The sequence below is a fragment of the Benincasa hispida genome, chromosome 5 (assembly GCF_009727055.1).
Source record: "Benincasa hispida cultivar B227 chromosome 5, ASM972705v1, whole genome shotgun sequence".
In the NCBI taxonomy this organism is placed as follows: domain Eukaryota; kingdom Viridiplantae; phylum Streptophyta; class Magnoliopsida; order Cucurbitales; family Cucurbitaceae; genus Benincasa; species Benincasa hispida.
The window spans coordinates 41,285,313-41,303,533 of NC_052353.1; the positions used below are offsets into that span (position 1 = coordinate 41,285,313).

Consider the following 18,221-nt stretch of genomic DNA (forward strand, 5'->3'; position numbering starts at 1 on the left):
AGATGCGCAAGGTCCTCATTGCTTTGTTTGGACAGACTAGACAAACACTTAGACAAAATTTCAAAAAGAAGGTTTAAGCAGAATTTTGAAGGGTAAAAGGTATAGGATTGCTAAGCTACAAATTACCTAAGTGTTAGTTGGAAATTACAAAGTATAGGAAATGTTTCTAAGTGACTGCATATTATACATCATGGCAGCACAATGAATAATGCAAAAAGAAAGATTAAGAATATCGCAAAATTCACAAAGGATGATAAAGAAGAGGCACAGGCATATGGAGAGAATTGTTACTTAGTTGTATTGAAAATTAACTAAGTATACAAATAATTACAAATAACGCAATACAAAAATTTTGGCCTGTACAAAGAATCAAAGAATTTAATTAACTCAGAAAAATAATGAATTGAAATTATCTTTTGAATTTGATTCAGACGGGTGCACGATTAAAAATTACACCGTGCTTCCATTAACGCAAATACATTTTTGCTGAGGATAGGCAACAATGCACATATTCCCGCAACACACCCCTTAACTCAACGCATGTCTAGAGGACAGGCGCACGGTATTTCTACCAGCACAACACTACCTCAACATAGTGCATTTTCACTATGGACAGGCAAAGGACATATATCCGCGCAACACACGCCTCAACGCAATGAAGTTGAGTGTAATGGACGCAAGGTGTCTCTTGTTATCACACAGTGCACCCATCATTGCGTTACATACCAATTTTTATTTTTCTTTTTAACTCATCAATAACGCAAGTCGAAAAGACTTTGCGATGTTCAATGTTTCATCAAGTCATTCAGAAAAGTTAAGAACAACGCTACTAATGCATACAAATTAAAGAAATTAAACATGACATGGAAATACTCAACTAAATTAAATTGAAGGTAAATACAGAAAGCATTAAAAGCTAATTTTAATAAGCAGTAAATAACGTAATTTAGAAAGTAGTAAAGGAATGCTTTAAAGAAAGCAAGTGAACATAGATAAGGATGCTGAATGAAAGTTCTCAGAATTACCGCAATCACATCCCCTGCAAGCGGTTAATCCTGCTTGCCCAAGTCAATGGTATCCATGCGTCGATCTATGTTGCCTCCCTAGTAAGGCTTAATCAGTTGACCATTGACATTAAACACGTTGTTCCCGTCTAAAGTTGTTAGTTCCACTGCACCGTGGGGAAAGATAGTCTTGATTCGAAATGGCCCAGACCTGCGAGACTACAACTTCCCTGGGAACAATCGCAAACATGCATTAAATAATAATACCTGTTGACCTTCGATGAATGTTCGGTCATTTATGCGGTCGTCATGCCACTTCTTGGTTTTCTTCTTATAGATCTTGGCATTTTCATAGGCGTCCCTTCACCATTCGACCAGCTGGTTCAGTTGCAGCTTCCGGACTTTCCCCGCACTTGCTAAATCAAACTTCAGCTTCTTGCAGGCCCACATCGCCTTATGTCTGTCTCTTATACACATCTAGATGTGTATAAGAGACAGGATAAAGTGAGAGCCCTCATCGCTGATTAAGGCCCGTGGCGTCCCATATCGAGAAAAAATGTTCTTCTTCAAAAACTTCGCCACTATGGCTGTATCATTCTTGGCGCATGCGATGGCCTCAACTCATTTTGAGACGTAATCAACCGTGACCAGGATGTAGTGATGACCTTCTGATGGTGGAAATGGACCCATGAAGTCGATTCCCCAAACATCAAATAATTCAACCTCTAAGATTGACGTCAAAGGCATTTCATTTCTTTTAGAGATATTCCTCGTTCTCTAGCATCTATCGCACTAAACAACGTGGCCATGGGCATCCTTAAACAGTGTTGGCCAGAAATAGCCACTCTGCAAGATCTTTGTGGTGGTCCGCTACCCCCCAAAATGTCGTCCAAAAAGGGACTCATGACAAAGCTCCAGAATGTGCTTGACTGCGTGCTCAAGAACGCATCAACGTAATATGTAATCAGATCCAAGTCGATAAAGGAATGGGTCGTCTCAGAAATAAAATTTGACGTCATGTCTTAGCTTCTTCTTTTACTGGTAAGTATAGTCATCGGGTATTTGACTGCAGACTATGAAGTTCACAATGTCTGCATACCATGGAACATTAATGCCTACCGACATCAACAGCTCATCAGGGAATCTTTCTTCAATATCTTTTTCTTTCCCTTAAACCTCGCAATTTTCCAATCTTGATAGATGATCAGCGACTTGGTTCTCGGTGCCCTTCCGGTCTTTGATTTCTAGGTCAAACTCTTGCAGGAGCAACACCTACCATATCAGCCTCGGTTTTGCATCCTTCTTTGTCATAAGATGTTTGATCACAGAGTGATCGGTATACACCACAACATTTATTCCGATTAAGTACTGTCGGAATTTCTCCAGTACAAATACCACTACGAGCATTTCCTTCTCCGTGGTTGTATAATTCTCCTACGCATCATTCAACGTTTTACTTGCATAGTAGATAGGATGCAATACCTTATCCTTGCGCTGACTCAACATTGCGCCCACTGCATAACCGCTAGTATCACACATCAACGCAAATGGTTGCGTCCAATCCAGTGCAATCAAAATGGGTGCAGTGATGACCACATCTTTCATGTGTTAAATGCTTCAGTGCACGCATCATCAAAATTATATTCTCGGTCAACTTCAAGGGGCGCACTTAGGGGCCTTGCGATCTGGGAAAAGTTGCGAATAAATCTTCGATAGAACCCAGCGTGTCTCAGAAAACTCCTAAGTGTTTTCACGTTCACTGGTGGAGGTAGCTTGGAAATTATGTCGATTTTTGCCTGATCANACGTTCACTGGTGGAGGTAGCTTGGAAATTATGTCGATTTTTGCCTGATCAACTTCCAGTCTAGCCTTCGTGATTTTATGACCCAGTACAATCCCTTCCTCAACCATAAAGTGGCATTTTTCCCAGTTTAGAAGAAGATTCGTTGTCACACATCTCTTCAAAACTTTCTCAAGGTTAGCTAAACAGGAGTCATAATTATTGCCGAAAACTAAAAAATCATCCATGAATACCTCGACTGACTCCTCAAAGTCATCTGAAAAGATCGCCATCATATAACATTGGAAAGTACCTGGCGCATTGCAGAGTCCAAACGGCATGTGACGAAATGCAAACGTACCAAATGGGCATGTGAATGTTGTCTTATCTTGATCCTCTGGCGCAATTGCTATTTGGTTGTACCCTGAATAGCCCTCAAGAAAATAGAAGAATTCATTCCTAGCAAGTCTGTCTAACATCTGATCAAGGAATGGGAGTGGGAACTAGTCCTTTTTAGTGGCCAAATTTAACTTGCGATAATCTATATAGATTCTCCATCCTGTGGTTGTTCTTGTGGGAATTAATTCATTCTTGTCATTGGTGACGACTGTCATCCCCCCTTTCTTTGGAACACACTGCACTGGGCTCACCCAGCTACTATCAGATATCAGGTAGATGACACCTGCATCCAGCCACTTCACTATTTCCTTCTTTACAGCCTTCCTCATTGTAGGGTTCAAGCGACGTTGCCTTTGTATCAATCCTGTCTTTCCTTCTTCCAGACAAATCTTGTACATGCAGTACGAGGGACTGATTCCTCGAATGTCTACCAAGGTCCATCCTAAAGCCTTTGCGTTATTTCTCAGGATCTGTATGAGTACGTCTTTTTTCTCATTACTCAGCGAGGCAGAAATAATAACCGGTAACGTGTTGTTACCTCCTAAGTAAGCATACTTGAGGTGCACAAGCAATGGCTTCAACTCTTGCACGGGTGGTTCTTACAAAGGTGGCTTAATGCGTTGTGAAGTTCGTTTAGATATCTAGTTCAAATTGTCGCGCAATCCTCCTCCCATATTGTGTCGATTCCAAATTCTTCTTCCTCCAATTCTTCCAGGGGTTTGTGCCAAGGTTCTTCTCGTAATTCCTCAATATATTGGCAATTCTTCATATCACTTGGTACTTCAACGCATTGAAAACGTTGAACTTTACTTCTTGATAGTCAACTCTGATGGTGAGTTCTCCTTTTTGCACATCGGTCAGCAGTCACCCTGTTGCATGAAATGGGTGACCCAAGATGATAGGTACTTCTCTGTTAGCTTCGTAATCCAATATGATAAATTTCGCCGGGAAGATAAACTTGTCCACTTGCACGAGTACATCCTCTATTTTGCCCTCAGGATGTGTTATCGATCTATCGGCCAACTGTAGTGTAATCGTGGTTTTGTATTGCCGATATCCAACTTCTTAAAGATCGATAAGGGCATTAGATTTATGCTTGCCCCTAAATCGCAAAACGCGATCCCGCAATGCGTTCCCGACCTTCTTCCCTCCTATTGACCAGGGCAATGTAAAACTCCCAAGATCCTTTATTTTGGTGGGGATATTGTTTTGAAATAGTGCACTACATTCATATGTTAACGCAACTATTTCATTTTCCCCGATCTTTCTTTTGTTAGCAAGTATATCCTTGAGAAATTTTACATATCTCGGCATCTGTTCCAAAGCTTCTATTAAGGGAATATTGATGTGATTGTCGGAGAACGTCCAGGAACCTCTAAAATTTCTTACTATCATCTTTCTTCTTCATCCTGGACGGGAAAGGTGGAGGATCCTTCCTTACTTCTTGTTTAGTTGTCTATTCATTGAGGCCCTGTTCTTGCTATGTTTCATTAGCTGGAGATTGCGTTGATTTAGAATTCAAGTCTTGAAGAGATTCATCTTTTGTAGCTATACCTACTTCTGGACTGGTAATTTTTCCACTACTAATTGATTGGTCATCATCGACAGTAAGATCTACTAGTCTTGTTGTTTAATCTGGTACTGGTGGCATAGGGGCTATTGTTTTACCACTCCTTAATGTCATTGCGCGACATTGTTCTTTACCTCCTGGCCCCGATGCTCCTGAATTGCTAGGCAGCGTACGAGGTGCTTTATTTTTCAACTCAATTGCAAGCCGTTCAATCTGTTCTTCCAACCCTCTAAGGGAGTCAGCTTGCGATTGTCTAATTGCCTTACTCTTTTCGATATAATGCTTCAATGAAGTCTCCAGAGACGAGGTACTGCAAGAGATATCATATAAGAACGGTTGGTCATAGGGTGGTATACTTTGAGAGTTACCTGGACTACAGTCCGGATTAATGAAGTCTGGAGGGTTGCCTCGATCCCCTTGATAACTGCTTTGATGGAAACTATGGCTCCCCTGGTTGTGATTCCCGTCCCAACTTAAAGTTGGGTGATCCCACCAACCAAGGTTGTAGATGTTGCCAAATGACTCATTATAGACAGAATATACAGCTTGTTGATTCCACGGGCAGACTTTTGCTGGATGTCCCTCCCCACATTGAACACAATTCATTGCGGCCACGTGCGTCAACGCATTAACTTGCGTTGAACCTTGAGAGAGATTTCTCTGTTGATTAGCCATCGTCTGAAGGAGCGAGGTCATCGTGGTCATTTGATCTACCAGTGTGCTCATTGTATTAGTTGACACATCGACACTTTCTACTTTTCTTTGCTCCAAACCACTTTCCTCAAACTCGGTATCAATCCACTCATCAGAATGTCGCAAAATGCGATCTAATATGCTCTTGGCTTCCATATATGATTTGTCCATTAATCCTCCTGCTACGGAGGCATCGACAACTGCTTGCGTTGATTGATCTAAGCCATTGTAAAGAGTCTCCATCAGAATGCTATCGGGAATCCTGATATGTGAACAACTCTTCATTAACTGTTTGAAATGCACCCAGGCAGTGCTCAAAGTTTCATAACTCCTTTTTTCAAAATTCAACACATCCCTCCGTCTCCTTGCGTTGACGGCTGGAGGGAAGAATTTGTTCATGAACCTGCCAACCAACTATTCCCACGCGTTAATCTCATCTAGCTCTAAGACTAAGCCCACCTCTTTGTTTCGTCCCTTAGTGTTAATGGGAAAAGATATAACCTAAATCCTTCTTGAGTCACACCAGGCATGGAGAATGCGCTACACATGTCTACAAAACTCGTCAAATGAGCATGTGGGTCTTCTCCTTGTAATCCTCTGAATTAACCCACATTCTGAATCATCTGCAGCATAATCGGTCTTATTTCAAAGCTTACATTCTCCTCAACCATTGGTTTTGAAATTCCTGGTGAGAAGTTATAGAAGTCCGGCACCGCATAGTCTCTAATAGGAATGTTGTGGTCAACAGCAAGAAATATGGAGTCTTGCTTTGGCCAATTTTCCTTTCATTCCCTGTGGGTACCTTGTTATTATTAGCCATGCTTATTAACCACTTAATTCAGTTCTGATGTGCTTCTGTGCAAATAATACACCTGATCTCTGGGTCCGCTTAGAATATCTGGATCACTCCAGAGCTCATAAGCCGTCAGACTATTCTTCGCGATAAACAACCAGTATAAAGAGATCTGCCTTGCAAAATATCACAAACATACTCAAACAATAACCGTTAACAAATCCCCAGTAATGGCGCCATAGACTTGTTAACAAGTTATCAAGTATGTAATACCCTAGCAATCTCACTAAGTGTTGCCATGAAAGTAAAGATGCTAAGCAAGAAGATGGAGATGGAGTCAAGGGAATAGAGAAATGCATTGAAAACACATTGTATTAATTTCTTAATTCAAAATGTCATACAATACAATATAGAAAAAGAAAGGAAAAAGAAATGGCCAGGTGGAAGCAAAACTTTGCTTCCAGCGGATGCATGTCAAGGTTGCCGGTGGTGCCATGGATGGGTGGAGGAGCTAACTCTTTCGAGATCTAGCTCCAGTCGTCACTCGGAATGGATGAAGGAGGTGAAGAACTCTTAGCGTCTTCTCACGCATTTTGTCTGGATCACAAGGATCCGCCCCAAGCGAACCTCAGGTGAAAACCTTGGATAAAATGAATTTGAGCTCATCGGCTTCTATTTATAGAGCTTGACCGCCGACGACATTAATTGGATTGCTCTGAGTCTGACATTTGGTGCGTTCGTCCTTTCTGAACCTCTGCCACCAATGGCGTGGTAGGTGAAATGTTAACATCAGCTTTGGATTTTCTCGAGGTAGATGCGTTGATGCATTCATTCCACCTACCTTGCGTTGATCTCATTAGAATGCATTGTTCATGTAGCCGCAATCATTCAATTTTCGCATTCTCTTACACTGTAACTTACATGAATTCGCAATCGCTTGACGAAGCGCAACTCCCATGCGATGGACGCATACGGTGATTATCACAACATCCATGCATTTATCAATGCGTTTGCCTTGCGATGGAGTGTTTCTTTCCAATGCGAATCGTCTATGCGATGGTCCAATTTCCGTGTTTGCATTCTTTCTGCATTGGCCACAAAAATAGAATATTGAATGCATAATTAACACAAAGTAATGGGTTAATAAAATTCGACATGCTGATCGACACAAACTCTTTTTCTCATGAATTCCTAGCACGATCGACACAATTTCTGCCTAACAACCTTCATAATTCTAAGTAAAAGAACTAAAATGGCATGCATTTCTGCATGTCATCAGAAGCACTAACCAGGGATGCATCGCCGACTCCACAATGGAGGCATAGTACGTAGTAGCTTGTGAAGCTGCTAAGGAGACCTTCTGGCTCAGGAAGTTCTTGACAGAACTAGAAGTTGTTCTAGATATGTGTAGGCCCATTACCCTATATTGTGATAATAGTGGTACAGTGGCAAACTCCAAGGAGCCAAGGAGTCATAGGCGTGACAAACACATAGAGCAGAAGTATCATCTGATTCACGAGATAGTGCAACTAGGGGACGTCACGAAGATCGCTTCAGAGTATATTGTTGCTAACCCGTTTACGAAGGCTGTCATGGCTACAGTGTTTGAGGGTCAACTTCAGAGCATGGGTCTACAGGATCGCCCGCGGCTGGACTAGGGCAAGTGGGAGATTTTCTTGTACTGAGCTTTTATGCCATAGTTTATTGTTTTGTACTAATTTTATGTACACCCCACTTTGCTTTAGGACAAGTGGGAGATTGTTGGGGTTGATGCAGTAAAGTCTCGTGTCCTGTAGTTTGTAAACATTTTGTATAAACGCTTGTGTTGTATAATATATGATATTTTACTTCACTTCATTATTTTGCTTAGTTGTTTGTTTTATTTGCTTTAGCACAAACCAATAAACATAAAATACCTGGTTATCTGTATGTAACTTAAGCATGTATGTGGTGACATACAAGTGGATCATGTCTTGAGTGATAACCAAAATGGTCTGTAGTATATGGATATAGGAAGGAAACCTTATCCTGGTAATGATACGGATGCGGTCCGCTTTGTGGAATGGTCACAAGTGTTGTGATTTGTCACAGATGGTCTGATCTTGATCATTCATGTTGCAGGCATGCAAGCAGGGGCGTCCTATACAAAGAGTTTGTATAAGACCTGACCAGGAAGTGTTATGTCTCATTATATAACACCATTCATGACAGATACTTCACTTTACTAGGATGACCATAGATAACATGACCTCAGTCCTGAGTGAATTGGGAACTCCTGCCATTGAGAGCGGTTCTTTGATTTGTATGGGTGCGAGTGGCAAGGTCACCAATTCAAACATACCATTTTGGGGATTCGTCTGATTTTGGAGTTAGGAACTCAGCTACACAAGATGAAATTCACTCCTTCCCCAAGGCAGGGGCAAACAGATAGATAGCTCCCTTAAGGGCTGATTTCAGGGCTTGAACGATGTGGCACCACACACCTTCTCTTGACCCGAGAAGTGTTCACATATAGTTGGACTATGTTGTATTGTTCATTAGAGGAATTAGTGGTACTTAAGGAGTGAGATGTAACCACAGGGGGAAAACGGTAAATTGGCCCAGTTGTACTTACGAGCATCTGTGAAGGGTCATCGTACTCATGATTGGTTATATCCGATGGACACAAAAATATATCTGTGGTAAGAAGAGTTCAGCTATTGGTCTTTAGTGGAATGCCTGGCAGTTAACGGATGGTGGATCTCATGGCTAAAGAGTTTAGTCAGCTATTTACGTACCGTTGGAGCTTCGAGCCACAGGTTCATAAGGTCCCGTAGGTAGCTTGGATAAAGTCAAGAATCAGTTTTTGGGTCAGTTTGAAATGTTCAAATTGAAAAGAAGAAGTTTGATTATATATGATATAATGGAACTGGTTAATTATATATGATCTAATTGACTAAATGTATGATTTTGGACGAAATTAGATATAAATATGATTTATATCAAGTGGAGGAGAAATTACTATAATAGATATATGATATCAATCTATAGGGTAAGAATATAATATGATTATATTCACTTATTAATTAAATTGGTAAATTATGTGATAATTGGCCGAAAACTTCTCTTCAATCGTACATTAGTGGGAAAATCTTATTTGGTTATTGTAACTGAAGAATAAAATGAAAATTGTTTTCATTTTGCAAAGCTGAGAGCCTATACGATAGCGCCTTATCGCTTAAACGAACGTACACCCCGCGTCTAAACGATCGCACGCAGACTCTAAACGATCGCTTAGCTTTTCTAAACGATCGCTTAGCGTGCCGAGTTTTCTAAACTATCACTTACTAAATACTAGACGAACGCTTAGTAAAAGCTACACGATCGTGTAGCTTTCTCCAAACGATAAACATCTGCTATACCATAGCCTTCTCCCACTTGCTTATCGTTCTACACGATCTGCTTTTTCCTTCTTACTCAACCAAATTGAACAAAAACCACTCTTTGGACTCTCCCTCCAAGAATACCAAGGGCACTAAGTGGTGGTGTCGTTCCCGCTCGTGCTTGTTCGTTTGTTTCCGTTCGTGTAGACAATCGTTCTGCTGGTAGCCGACTGTTTGGTAGGCGATAAAGATCGTAGAGGGTTGCTTCCGTTGGGTAGAGTTCGTTGTGAAGACAGTCTTCAACTGGTATGTGAACTCAACCTCTTGTATTTTACTTGTGACATCATGTCGTTAATTAGTGTTATATTGCATAACTGTTTGATAGAATGTATGTGTGGTATTTCGGTTACTATGACATAAGAAAGATTCGAATGTGCTCATGGATACTCTTGTATAAGAGTTCCTTCAAAAATTTTCGCCCGCCAGAAAGTTCGCACATAAAAATTGGGCCCTGGGGTACCCTTACAGGCCCGATAGTCGTTTGAGGAACGAAATGATCTCCTTTCCCAAAACCATCTGATGCAGTGCTTTTTCACATTGTTCTGAACCCCTGGGTCTGATGCCAAATTTTTGCCTGTCGGAAAGTTCGCGCAATAAAATTGGGCCCCAAGGAACCTCTGCTGGGCCCGATAGCCTTTTGTGGCACGAAATCAGCTCCATTCCCATAACCTTCTAGTGCCCGGCTTTTTCTCATCGTTCTAAACCCCTGGATCCGTTTTCAAATTTTCTCCCATCGGAAAGTTTGAGCACAAAAATTGGGCCCCGGGGCACCCCCGTCAGGCCCGATGGTCGTTTGATACACTAAATGAGCTCGTTCCCAAAATCGTCTAGCGCATGGTTTTTTCTCATCATTTTGAACCCCTCGTCCGTTTTCAAATTTTTGCCCACCGGAAAGTTTGCGCATAAAATTGGACCCTAGGGCACCCCTGCCAGACCGGATAGTCGTTTGGTTCACCAAATGAGCTCAGTTTCCAAAACCATCTGGTGTACAACTTTTTCTCATCGTTCTGAACCCGTCGGTCCATTTTCAAATTTTCGCCCATCAAAAAGTTCGAGACAAAAACTTGGGCCCCGGGGCACCCCACCGAGATTGATAGCCGTTTGGGCTCTAGATGACTAAAATTCCAAAACCATTTGTCGCACGGCTTCTTCTCGTCGTTCTGAACGTCTAGGTCTGTTCTCAAATTTTCGCTCACCGAAATTTCGCGCACAAAAATTGGGCCCCGGGGCACCCTATCGGGCCTAATAGCCTTTTTGGGCACCAAATGAGCTTCATTCCCAAAACTGTCTAGCGCACTGCTTTTTCTCATGATTCTGAATCTTTGGGTCCGTTTTCAAATTTTCACCCGCTAGAAAGTTCGCACACAAAAGTTGGGCCTCGGGGCACCCCTACTAGGCCTGATAGCCATTCGAGGCACCATATGAGCTCCATCCCAAAACCGAACGCATGAATTTTTCTCGTCGTTTTGAAACCTTGGGTTCATTTTCAAATTTTTGCCCGCTGAAAAGTTTCACACAAAAATTGGGCCTTGGGTCACCCAGCCGGGACCGATAGCCGTTTGTGGCATTAAATGAGCTCCGTTCCTAAAACCGTCTGGCGCACGACTTTTTCTCATAGTTCTGAAGCCCTGGGTCCGTTTTCAATTTTTTGCCCGCCATAAAGTTTGCTCACCAAAATTTGGCCCTGGGGCACCCTCGCCGAGCTCGATAGCCCTTTGGGACACCAAATGAGCTCCGTTCCCTAAACTGACTGGCACACGGCTTTTTCTCATTGTTTTGAACCCCTGGGTTCATTTTATATATTCGTCCTCCAGAGAGTTCGCGCACAAAAATTGGGTCCTTGGTACCTCTACCGGGCTCAATAAATATTTCGCATACCAAATGAGCTTTGTTCCCAAAACCGACTAGCACACGGCTTTTTCTCATCTTTCTTAACCCTTGGGTCCATTTTCAAATTTTCGCCCGCCAGAATGTTCAAGCATAAAAATTGGGCCACGAAGCACCCCCATCGGGCCCGATAGCCGTTTGGGGCACCAAATGAGCTCCATTCTCAAAACATCTATTGCACAGCTTTTTCTCGTCATTCTGAATTCCTAGGTCCGTTTTCAAATTTTTGCCCACCAAAAAGTTCGCGCACAAAAATTGGGCCCTGGGGCACCCCCGTCGGCACGATAGCCATTTAGGGTACTAAATGAGCTTCGTTCTCGAAACGTCTGGTGCACGACTTTTTCTCATCGTTCTGAAGACCTGGGTCCGTTTTCAAATTTTCGCCCACCGGAAAGTTCGCTAAAAAATATTGGAGTTAATGTACTTCAATTTGGTCTGAGAACTTTTATAGAAGCCAGATGGGGTAAAACCTATTGGTTGCAAATGGATCTACGAAAGAAAACGAGACCAAGCTGGTAAGGTCCAAACCTTTAAGGCTCGACTTGTGGCAAAGGGTTTTACCCAACGGGAAGGAGTGAATTTTAAAGAAACCTTTTCCTCTGTTGCCATGTTTAAGTCGATTAGAATACTATTATCTATTGCCACATTTTATGATTATGAAATATAGCAAATGGATGTCAAGACGGTCTTTTTGAACGGTAATCTTAAAGAGATTATCTATATGGCTGAACAATAGGGATTCATAGTCCAGGGTGATAAGCAAAAAGTTTGCAAACTTAAACGATCCATTTATGGGTAACAAGCATCAAGATCCTAAAATATACGTTTTGACACTGCGATCAAAACGTATGGCTTTGAGTAGAATATTGACGAACCTTGTGTTTACAAAAAAAAAAAATCGTCAAATCTACTGTAGCTTTTCTAGTTCTGTACGTAGATGATATCCTACTTATTGGGAATAATGTAGGATTCTTGTCTGACGTAAAACAATGGCTTGCGACTCAATTCCAAATGAAAGATTTGGGTGAGGCTCAATTTGTTCTGGGCATTCAAATCATTAGAAATAGAAAGAACAAAATGCTAGCATTATCTCAAGCATCATATATCGACAAAATGTTGGTACGATATTCGATGCAAAACTCCAAGAAAGGGTTATTACCTTTTAGGCACGGCGTTCACCTGTCAAAGGAACAAAGTCCTAAGACACCTCAAGAAGTTGAGGAAATGAGACGCATTCCCTATGCATCAGCAGTTGGTAGTTTAATGTATGCCATCCTGTGTACCAGACCCGACATATGCTATGCCGTGGGAATTTTCAGCAGATACCAATCCAATCTTGGACATGCACATTGGACTACCGTTAAGAATATCCTCAAGTATCTAAGGAGAATGGATTTTTCGCTCATGTATGGTGCTAAGGATCTGATCCTTACAGGATACACTGACTCCGATTTTCAGACTGATATAGATTCAAGGAAATCAACATCGGGATCTGTGTTCACTCTAAATGGAGGAGCAGTAGTATGGAGGAGTATTAAGCAAGGTTGCATTGCTGACTCCACCATGGAAGCAGAGTACGTAGCCGCCTGCAAAGTAGCAAAAGAGGCAGTATGGCTAAGAAAATTCCTAACAGAGTTGGAAATCGTTCCAAATATGCATCTATTTTGATAACAGTGGAGCAGTTGCAAACTCTAAGGAACCTCGAAGTCACAAGCGAGGAAAGCATAATGAGCGCAAATATCATCTCATCAAGGAGATCGTGCAACGAGGAGATGTGATCGTCACGCAGATTGCTTCGGAGCATAACATGGCTGATCCGTTTACAAAACCCCTCACGGCTAAAGTTTTTTAGGGTCACCTAGTAAATCTAGGACTATGAGACTTGATAGATTAGGGCAAGTGGGAAAAATGTAAGGGTATGGTTGATGCCCTAGTTTATTGTCTTTATGTATATTATCTCTCACACCTAACTTCCTGTACCCCACTAGAGTTTCTAGTCCAAGTGGGAGTTTGTTGGGTTTAATGTCCTATAAACTCGTAGTTGTAAATCATTAAACATATTCTATTTCTAATAAAGACATTATTGAGGTTATTCAGTAAAAGATATTATTGAATATGTAAGTTGCGAATATCTAACCTAAATCAAATAAACTAAGATCCTTGGCTATAATATGAATACTTGAACTATATGTAGAGACATATCATAGGATCAAGTTCAAGTATATAGCCAAAACTGTCTATAGTATAAGGATAGGGTTGGGTACCTTATCCTGGGGACACTATGGACGCGACCCACTTTGTATTAAGTACAATCGATGAGATCCTAAATCGTCTCGTGTAGAGACATGTGAGTGGGGGTGTCCTATGCAATGAGTTTGCATAAGACAAGACCGCGAAATTAGTCACTTTCTCTTTATAACGCCGTTTACTGAAGAAACTGACTATTTCACAAGATGACCTAGTTAACTCGATCTTAATCCTGAGCTAACTATGAGCTCCTGTTTATACGAGATTATCCTTTGATCTGCATGGGTGAGAGTGGCCAGATATCGCTGACTCAACAAGCCTAACATTTTGGGGATAAAATCGGATAGATAACTGGGGACATAGTCTCGTAAGACGGAATTCGCTCCTACTCATTTCAGGGATAGTAGAGAGGTTGTTCCCTTAAGTACTAACTCCAGGACTTGAACAATGGACCCCACCCTCTCCTTGACCCGAGAGGGACTTAAGTTTGATGGTTGGACCACAAACCGATTGTTCATTAGAGAATTAGTGGAACTTAAGGAATAAGAAGTACTATTGGGGTAAAACGGACATTTGACCCGGCTATAGCTACGAACAACCTGTGAAGGATCGGCTTACTGAACATAGTTATATCAAGTGGATGGAAATATATCTACAGTAAGGGGAGTGCAGCTACTGGGCTATAGTGGAGTGTCCCGGTAGTTAAGGAATGTTGGTTAGCTTGGTTAATGAGATTAGTCGGTTAACCTCGAATCATTGGAGCCCATAATCTGTAGGTCCATTAGGTGCCCTTACTAGCTCATATCGGAATAAAGCCTAGAACAATTAGATAGGAAACTTTGAATCGTTCAAAATCAGGAAAGGGCATTATTGTCAATTGTGTTTGACACAATAATTTAATTATGAATTAAATTATTAAATAAGAGATAAAGTATTTAAAAGTGTTTTAAATACTATATACATGAATAAGGATTCATATATAATGGATTGCACAAGGTTAGAATGATTAATTAGATTAATCATATGAAATTAATTGGAAAAGTTTCAAATTAATTACCAAAAATTAATTTCAATTTAGAATTGAAATTAAAATTAAAATGCAAGCTAAAATCGGATTTTGGATCAAGGATAGTGGATTTTATTGGAATCCCACTTATGCAGGGTGATTCAAAGTGGAAAAACGACTCATCTATGCACTCTTGCATGTACATGAACACCTAGAATCCACTATTGCTTGCATCTCCACCATGTGACTTGCATCTTAAGGCTTCTTGATGCATGGATTCACTGTATAAGTAGAGGTAGAATCAGATTGAGAGCTGAACACAACCATTTCCATACTATTATGCTGCTGGAATTTGGTCTCAAACTCACCTACCTTCATATATCTCTCTAGAGCTTGAACCTTCAAGCATTCCCTTCCCATTCCCTATCTTTATAGACTCCCACAAGTCGTTTTTGGCAAGAAGAATAGTAGGGAAGACACTAGAGGTGGTCCACACACCGTTCGTGAGCAAAGGAATCAAAGGGAGTTGCTAAATCTGTCTCCAAAAAGGTTGGTACAAATTCTGCTCTCTGTTTACGGTATTTGGACAGCATCCTTTTATTTTTTAAAATTGATGTAGTTAAGTGCCTCCGATCCTAAAATTGCTTCCGCATGTGTCATATGAACACCTTCAATTGGTATCAGAGCATGATTAAGGCACCTAACATGCATTAATTTTAGTTTGGTGGGTAGCTTTTCATATGATGAAACTGTGTAGAAACTAAAGAAAATTGGTTTTGGGATTGAATTTATTTCTCATTCAATTCATTGGAATTAATTGTAATTGCCTACATGTTTATGGGAATTAATGTGTTCATATGGAGTCTGTAAATTTTGAGAGTCAATAGAGTCCATTTAGGCCGTCAATTAGAAGAAATTCGGAGACTGTTCAAAGCTGGCCGAAAATTCCAGCATGCTGTTTTTTAGTTCCAGCCCAAGTGTGCTCTTCACTTAAAGGCAAAATGGTCCGATTCAAGCAATCCAAGGGCGGTTCGGGTCGGTTCGAATGGTTCGAGAGCGGTCCAAGCCCTATTTGAAATTATTATTGTAATATTTTTAGTTTTTTTTATTTTGCTTGATTAAAAATCCCAAAACTAATTCACTTTAGTTAACTTAATTAATTATGCATTATTGAATGTATGTTTTAATTAAATAGTATTTTATGTGCATAATGTATGTCATTTAGATTTAAAATCCCACAGGAAAGCATGAATCATGCATTAATTAATATGTTATAAGAGTGATGATATTAATTAAATGCATGTATAAAGTTTCATGAAATTAATACAAATGTTGTATTAATTTAGGGAGATGCATGCTTGAATGGTTATTTTCAAAATTGATTAATTGATATAAAAGTTATATTAATTAAAAGAGAAAATATACAAAGCATGAAGCATGAAACTTCTTTAGTTTGATTATATATGTTATATTCAAATTAGGCTTGTTATAGATTGTTTTTATAATTGTTATAAATGAGATAGAAATCTAAAATCTATAACAAAGATAAGGTGCATGCTCACATAGGGTTAATTTAAATCCAAATTTCGATCGATTTCAATTAGATTCGAATAGGTCGATAAGCTTGTAAAACATAGGTTACAAGAGAACTCACCGGGCAAGATGTTGTCTAAGGCTGGAGGTATTTAAGTTGACAGTTTACGGAACACCTCCTACCTGGGCATCGATTTAGTTCTTGAGTTAAGTTAATCCAGTTTTATGAGCATGCGCATGTGAGATGGGAGGTTAAAAAATTTGTTTATCTCCTAGACATCGTAGGTTAAAAATCTAGTATAAAAGTTATACTCGGATGAATCACCTAGACTTAGGATATGTTTAGTTAGACAAAATGTATCGCTAAGTTTTTTTTTTATACCCTAACCGTCTAAAACACTTCAGCTGGAGAGAAGTAATGTACTTTTAGCTCAGCGTCCCTGAGAGTTCACACCGTGAGATTCATGCTTGGCTTTGGGCCGCCCTGGGAGCGGACTCCATTCAGAGAGTGTTTGCATGAGTCAATACCAAGGTGAATAGGGGAAGTTGTTCATAGTAAGTGGGAGAAGGAAGTGTGTCAACACATCCTACGGTCTCTTCCATTAGGTCGCACTGTGAGATTCCTATAATACGCCTGCATGTCTTTTTCTGTCTCTTATACACATCTAGATGTGTATAAGAGACAGGGAGAAGGAAGTATATCAACACATCCTACGGTCTCTTCCATTAGGTCGCACCGTGAGATTCCTATAATACGCCTGCATGTCTACCCTGAAGCGACCTTACCAATTAGATGGTTGTATTATAGGATTCAGAACTCCGCAAACTCTAGAAATAGATAGGGTCTCTCAGGTCCATTTTCATTCTTGTCTTTCCAACTTCGGGAGCATAATGATTCCAATCTTTGAGGTCTGAAAATGCAGGGTCACACTTACGAGAATCACTAAGTGTTGGTAAATTCTTAACCAAAGTAGCGATAACTGAGTTACTATAGGAATAAGAGTTATTCTAGTGATAGTATCTAGTCAAGATAGTCGTGGTTCAACGGAGGAATAGTCGATCACCCCTCGGTGGAGGTTATTCTAAACCATTGAAATATCATTGCAAAATATAATAATGAAGGGTACATTATTAGTTGTTTTTGCTAAACTTGATTGGATTTAAAAGATTAATGTTTTTTACTAAAAAGGATATGTTTTTCTTTTCAGCACGACTAGCTCTTTAGATCAACTCTTAGCTTTCGAGAAACTAAATGGCGATAATTACTCAACATGGAAAAACAATCTGAATTCAACACTAGTAATAGATGACCTGAGATTTGTCTTAACGGAGGAATATCCTCAGGCCCCCTGCCTCGAAAGAAGCACAAGGTAAATATGATTTACTAGTTACTGAAACATGTTTAGTGAAGGATGATACCTCCACTTGGATATTGGATTCAGGAGCCACTAATCATATTTGTTTCTCTTTTCAGGAAACTAGTTCCTGGAAAAAGCTTGAAGAAGGCAAGATCACCCTCGAGGTTGGAACATGAGAGATTGTCTCGGCCGAAGCAGTGGGAGATTTAAAGTTTTTTTTCAACGATAAATATATCATACTTAAAGATGTTTTGTATACACCTCTTATGAAGAGGAATTTAATATCTATCGCTTGTATTATGGAACAAATGTATAAAATATCTTTTGAAGTTAATGAAGCGTTCATTTTTAGAAAAGGTATTCAAATTTGTTCCGCTATACTTGAAAACAACTTATATTAGTTAAGACCAACTAAAGAAAAATTTATCTTCAATACTGAGATGTTTAAAACAGACGAGACTTAGAATAAAAGACAAAAAGTTTCTTCTAATGCCTATCTATGGCACCTAAGACTTGGCCACATAAATCT

At 40.2% G+C, this 18,221-nt stretch overlaps 1 long non-coding RNA gene across 1 annotated transcript; it reads left to right on the forward strand.

The window, feature by feature from the left end:
* The first annotated feature begins 15,107 nt into the window (after window positions 1-15,107).
* Window positions 15,108-17,976, forward strand: LOC120078737. The gene is made up of 3 exons (XR_005482081.1): window positions 15,108-15,350; window positions 17,543-17,704; window positions 17,809-17,976. It is a non-coding gene; the product is annotated as an uncharacterized LOC120078737 (long non-coding RNA).
* Window positions 17,977-18,221: the final 245 nt, after the last annotated feature.